The sequence below is a fragment of the Podarcis cretensis genome (genome assembly GCF_951804945.1).
Source record: "Podarcis cretensis genome assembly, chromosome: 4".
Lineage (NCBI taxonomy): Eukaryota > Metazoa > Chordata > Lepidosauria > Squamata > Lacertidae > Podarcis > Podarcis cretensis.
This window is the reverse complement of record NC_137173.1, coordinates 75,207,611-75,213,610: the sequence shown is the minus strand read 5'-3', so window position 1 is coordinate 75,213,610 and position 6,000 is coordinate 75,207,611.

The following is a 6,000-nucleotide window of genomic DNA, read 5'->3' as shown; positions in this document are numbered from 1 at the left end:
GAGATCTCCCCTTAACTGCCTCTCACACGAGGTCCTCAAACTATCCTTCCCTTTCATCAGTATAAAATTCTTACCAAAACACAGTCAGAGAGAATATAATAATAAACTACCAAGGAGAGAGAACGAGAAAGGATAATAATAAACTACCAAAGAAGAGAGAAGAGAAAGAGAGGGAGAGGGAGAGGGAGAGGGAGAGGCAGAACAGTCTCTTATCAATATGCACCTCAGTTTGAAGATACCAGCTTCAGCTTCGTAGCTCAAATTGGTTGCCAGATGAATGATGCTAAGAGTCTTATAGTACCAGTAAGTGTACAAGAGAAGCCTCTCCCACCATTCCTGACCATTGGTTGAGATGCATTGAGCTGGTGAGAGTTGGAGTCCACTAACATCTGTATTGGTACATAATCACAATCCTCTCTTTACTCAAAAGTAAGCCTGGTCGGTTATTGTGTGATCCTGAGGGGTACTGACTGACATGGCCCTTGGGATCCCTTCCAACTCTACAATTCCACGTTTCTGTGAGATACATCTCGTCATCCCTCTAGAATGATACTCTTGCACTGAATGACATAATAAAGGTTCACCGAGGCCTGGGGCACCACGCACTGGGTAATTCTCCTCCATAAGCTCCAGCGCAATGGATGGGAGCACTCTCTGAGCAGTTCAATGGGATTTTTCACAGACAACTTCCTGGTTGCTAAATATCCAGTTGCGTCTTTCCTCTCTCTCTCTCTCTCTCTCTCTCTCTCTCTTTAATTTTTTAAAAACCATAAAGCTCAGAATCTTTTGTTCTCTCAATTATAGCTTGCATAGCAGATACCAAGAATATCTTCAACTTTCCAAATAATCATCTGCTTTATATTATGCAGATATTATGCACTTACCCATTTTCCCCCTCCACCCCAATCCTAGCTTTAAATTGTTGGGCAAATGGTGACTCGTGAGCAATGCATCATCACCATCATCGCCACGTTCCTTCTCGAGGCACATAACATCAACCCCAGGCTCCTTTGGGATGCACCAGAGATGCAAGAATGTTACATCCTCTCACGGCACATCATTTGATAACCAAGAAAATAACTGCCTGGTGTTGTCATGAACGTTCACAAATGGAGGAAAGGGGATGAGAAGACATGTCACGTGACCACAAAAATGCTGGCATTTCATCCTTGCCTCTCTGAATAAACAAAAGACAGCAACAGTCCTGTACAAAGGTTAAGTTCCATGGAGTTCAGCAGTCCACATTACCAGTTAAGTGAGCAGTGGACTGCAGTCTAAGTGAATATGTAATCAAAGGGAGGAAATAGGCCTTGCTAACTCTGAAAATTTCCTTCCAGCATGAAAAGCCTTTCCAGCTTATGCAAAAACTAAGGAAGTGTTCACAAGCAAATCCCACACATTTTAGTTCCGTATTTGTCTACTGAACTCTGAATTTTGTTCAACAGTAGAGACACTTGCCACATCAGACAGATGTAAGCTGAATGAAATTTTTCTGCTATCCCTACGTCTCCTCCATATGATCCTAGAACAATATGGAATTGCCCCACATGTTTACATCCATCCATATGTAGCATACGGTCCCTTCACAATGATGCCAAAAGAAATGGCATGGGATTTTCCAGCATGGACTCCCTTCTGTGGCTATTGTGCTGTTGGCATCTTTGGAATGGGATGTTGTTCTTCCCTGCTGCTCTGTTTGTTGGTTTCTAAAGTACGTCCATGTCTGTGTTTCTGTGTGAAACAGCCCCAACCATCTTCATCAATCAGTCACAGGTAGTGTAGACAATAGCTGGAGATGATGGAAGTTGTAGTCTAAAACATATTTACTAGTTTGAGGAAGGCTATCAGTGCAACTTGGGGGTTTAGCAACATCTGCACCTAACGCATGCATTAAACATTTTTCAGGTGGTGACCTAAAAATGGATATTTTCTGCTGGTGACTCTGTGCTATGGATTGCCCTTCTCTGTGTCATATGTGAAGCAGCAGCCATCAAGGTATTTCAGATGTCTTGTAAAGACTTATCATTTTGCCCTGACTTTCCCTGATCCATAAGAACATGGGTAGACAAACTAAGACCCAGGGGCTGGATCTGGCCCAATCGCCTTCCCGACGGTCCGGGAATCAGAGTGTTTTTACATGAGTAGAATGTGTCCTTTTATTTAAAGGGCATCTCTGGGTTATTTGTGGGGCCTGCCTGGTGTTTTTACATGAGTAGAATGTGTGCTTTTATTTAAAATGCATCTCTGGGTTATTTGTGAGGTATAGGAATTCGTTCATTTTTTCCTTCAAAATATAGTCCGGCCCCCCACAAGGTATGAGGGACAGTGGACCAGCCCTCTGCTGAAAAAATTTGCTGACCCCTGCATAAGACCAAGCCCTGTTTTATGTGTTTGAATGCCATGATTTCCCTGTTTTTATATGTTTTTATACTACTGTTTTACTTGTTGCATGCCATATTACTGTTTCAGGGATACTGTTTTACTTGTTGCATGCCATATTTCTGTTTCAGGGATACTGTTTATTGTTTGTATGTTGTACACAGTGCTATTTTTGTTGAAAAAGAGGTGCCGGAACTCACCGTGAATGTGTCCCTTGTTTTCTTATAATAGCAATGGTACCCACCTGAGAGGTGTTGGAACTGAGTTCTGGCTGAAAAAACCCCCAGGTTGTACAGCATTTAAAGGGTTTTTTTTTTTTGGGGGGGGAAATATATATTAAGAAGACTGAAAGGAACATCCACACTTTGTGTCAGCATGAACTCAGGCCCTGCAACTGCCTTGCTGGATAAGGCTGACTGCGTGTCAGCAGCGATTTGATAACATCTTGCCCATCTGCGATGCCTTGCACGGCAAGAAGTTCCTTTTCATCATGCAAACTTTGCACCTTTAAGAAGGATGGGAAGCTTATTAGCAGAGATTAGAACGTCAAAAGTTGAAAGAAAAATATATAACCCCAGCAATTAGACACCTCTGGTATTAGATTTTGTCTAGCGAGAGAAAAATTAAATGATTTAGTGGTCTGCTTGGGGGGAAATGGATTTCAATAACCTCCATTTGTATTGCTGTCAGTTCGGGTTTGACAAATTTATACACAAAGAGCAGGGAATTGTATAAGTCTTTATGAGTTAATGTTGGTGTCATTATACCTTTTAAATCTCGGCTGCGAGAATCTCTCACTCATAGGAACAAGGCTTGAAATGCAGCACCGTAATTATGTTCACGTTTGCAAGTCATGTTGCAGCGCTGCATACCAGGAGCGTTCTGGCACATTCTGGAAGTAGCTTGGTCCAGTGGAAATGATGCATGGTCTACCAAAAATGAGGAAGGGGAGGACATATATTGACTTGAAAGTATTCAGGAGGTGTGTTTTTTTACAATTAGGGCCAAACTACCTTGGACATTGATCACAGAGCTGGCCAGAAACTGGCCAGTTTCTGCTAAACCACTGAAAAACTTCATTGAGAGTGAGAGAATTGCAGCTGTCTGCTGCCCCTTTTTAACAGGGCATTGTTAATGTGACTGGCCCAGGGCAGGGCCTGACAGGCCTATAAGAACTGCTGCTGTGGCTACCATCCAGGAGGGTTCCACTGCTCAGCGCCTGAGGGCCCCAGTCCTGCCACTCACCACCTGGCCCAGGGCGGGGCCTGATGGGCTGTATAAAGGACTGCTGCCATTGCTGCTGCTGGGCAGAGAGGGCTCTGTTTTGTTTTGTTTTTGTTTTTCATCTATGTCATCTTAAACTCTGATAGGAATGCTGTATTCTTAGTTTTAGATTTTGATTTATGTGGAAATTGTTTCCCATTTGGTTGTGTATTTTTTTGATGTGGTTTATTTATTGTTTATGACTTTTGTAATTATGTAAATCTTGTTATGTAAAACTTGTCAACAAAGGTCCGTATAGTAAAAGCTATGGTTTTCCCAGTAGTGATGTATGGAAGTGACAGCTGGATCATAAAGAAGGCTGATCGCCAAAGAATTGATGCTTTTGAATTATGGTGCTGGAGGAGTCTCTTGAAAGTCCCATGGACTGCAAGAAGATCAAATGTATCCATTCTGAAGGAAATCAGCCCTGAGTGCTCACTGGAAGGACAGATCGTGAAGCTGAGGCTCCAATACTTTGGCCACCTCATGAGAAGAGAAGACTCCCTGGAAAAGACCCTGATGTTGGGAAAGATTGAGGGCACAAGGAGAAGGGGACGACAGAGGACGAGATGGTTGGACAGTGTTCTCAAAGCTACCAGCATGAGTTTGACCAAACTGCGGGAGGCAGTGGAAGACAGGAGGGCCTGGCGGGCTCTGGTCCATGGGGTCACGAAGAGTCGGACACGACTAAATGACTAAACAACAACAACAAAAATCTTGTTATGCTGTAAGCCGCTTTGAGCATTGTTTTTTTAACTGTGGAAAGGCGGCATACAAATAAAAAATGATGGTGATGATGATGATGATCCATCATAGAATCATAGAACTGTAGAGTTGGAAGGGAGCACAAGGACCGTCTAGTCCAACTCCCTGCAATGCAGCATTCTTTCACCCAAAGTGAGGCTCAAACCCACGACTCTGAGATTAAGAGCCTCACACTCTATCAGCTGAACTATGATCACTGCTAGGTTTCTCTTTTATACCTTGCCAGCACAGGGGACCAGACCCTGCTGTGGTCCAGATCCAGACCAGCCTCATCCCCCACCCCTGTGCTTGCAATTGGACTTGGGGGGAGGAAACTCCCCTTGGGTGATATAGGACCTTCCTTCTCCATGCAAATATCAGGTGCAAAGTTGCCTGATCTGAACTAAGGCTGCAGTGGGGCAAAAGGACCCAAGCCTCCTATCTCCCATACCAAGTTCTGAACCAGGTCCCCTGCACTGGCAATCTGAGAAACCAACACTACAACAACAGAGCATGCAGGTTGACTCTTAGAGGAGTATCTACAGCTCCTGTGGAGGAGTATCTACAGCTCCATGCTGTTTCTCAAACACAGTGTCTAACAATTCCATGCTTTGCATTGCATTGCTTCACTCGACTTTCCTTCTTAGGAGAGCCTGTGTGACAGAATGGCAGAGAATCCCAGATTACGACTAGGAAGCTACAGGTTCAAATGCCTACTCAGCTATGAAACGTGTTAGTGACTTGTAGCCAGACTCTGTCTGTCTCTCTGTCTGTCTGTCTCTCTGTCTGTCTGTCTATCTGTCTGTCTCTGACCTTCCTACAAAATGGGTTGGAAGAACTTTATCTAGAAGCAGATAGGTAGCCGTGTTGGTCTGCCATAGTCAAAACAAAATAAAAAAATTCCTTCCAGTAGCACCTTAAAGACCAACTAAGTTAGTTCTTGGTATGAGCTTTCGTGTGAAGTGTGCATGCACACAAAAGCTCATACCAAGAACTAACTTAGTTGGTCTTTAAGGTGCTACTGGAAGGAATTTTTTTATTTTGTTTTATCTAGAAGCATTTTACAGGGGCATGCACCTAACAATGCATGGATATGCCCTTCAAAGCTGGCACAGTGACCTTATTTATTACACAGGTGCACCTACTCAAGTACAAAACGTCAAGTACGAAGAGTAGATTTGGACTGACGGAGAGCCCAACTAAATGTGCATTGAAAACATAGCAGGAAACTACAGGTCTTGTTTTTCCTTCATTCATTACTGGGGTGGAGAGTCTTTGTTCTCATTGTGGAGGCCAGAAGTGGGGCGGAGAGCCTTATCTCTTCACCAACCCACTGAGACTGAAGTGGGTGGGGCAGTCTAATGGGGACTCCTCCATCCCCGCCAAAGCTCCTAGCAATGTAGGGGAGGTAGTGGTGGCACAAGTTCCATTCCAACCTCAGCAGGGGAGTGACGAGAACAGCCTCCCCTTTTTGGGGGCTGCCTTCACAATGAGAGGGGCGCAGGTGGCACTGTGGGTTAAACCACAGAGCCTAGGACTTGCTGATCAGAAGGTCGGTGGTTCGAATCCCTGCGACAGGGTGAGCTCCTGTTGCTCGGTCCCTGCTCCTGCCAA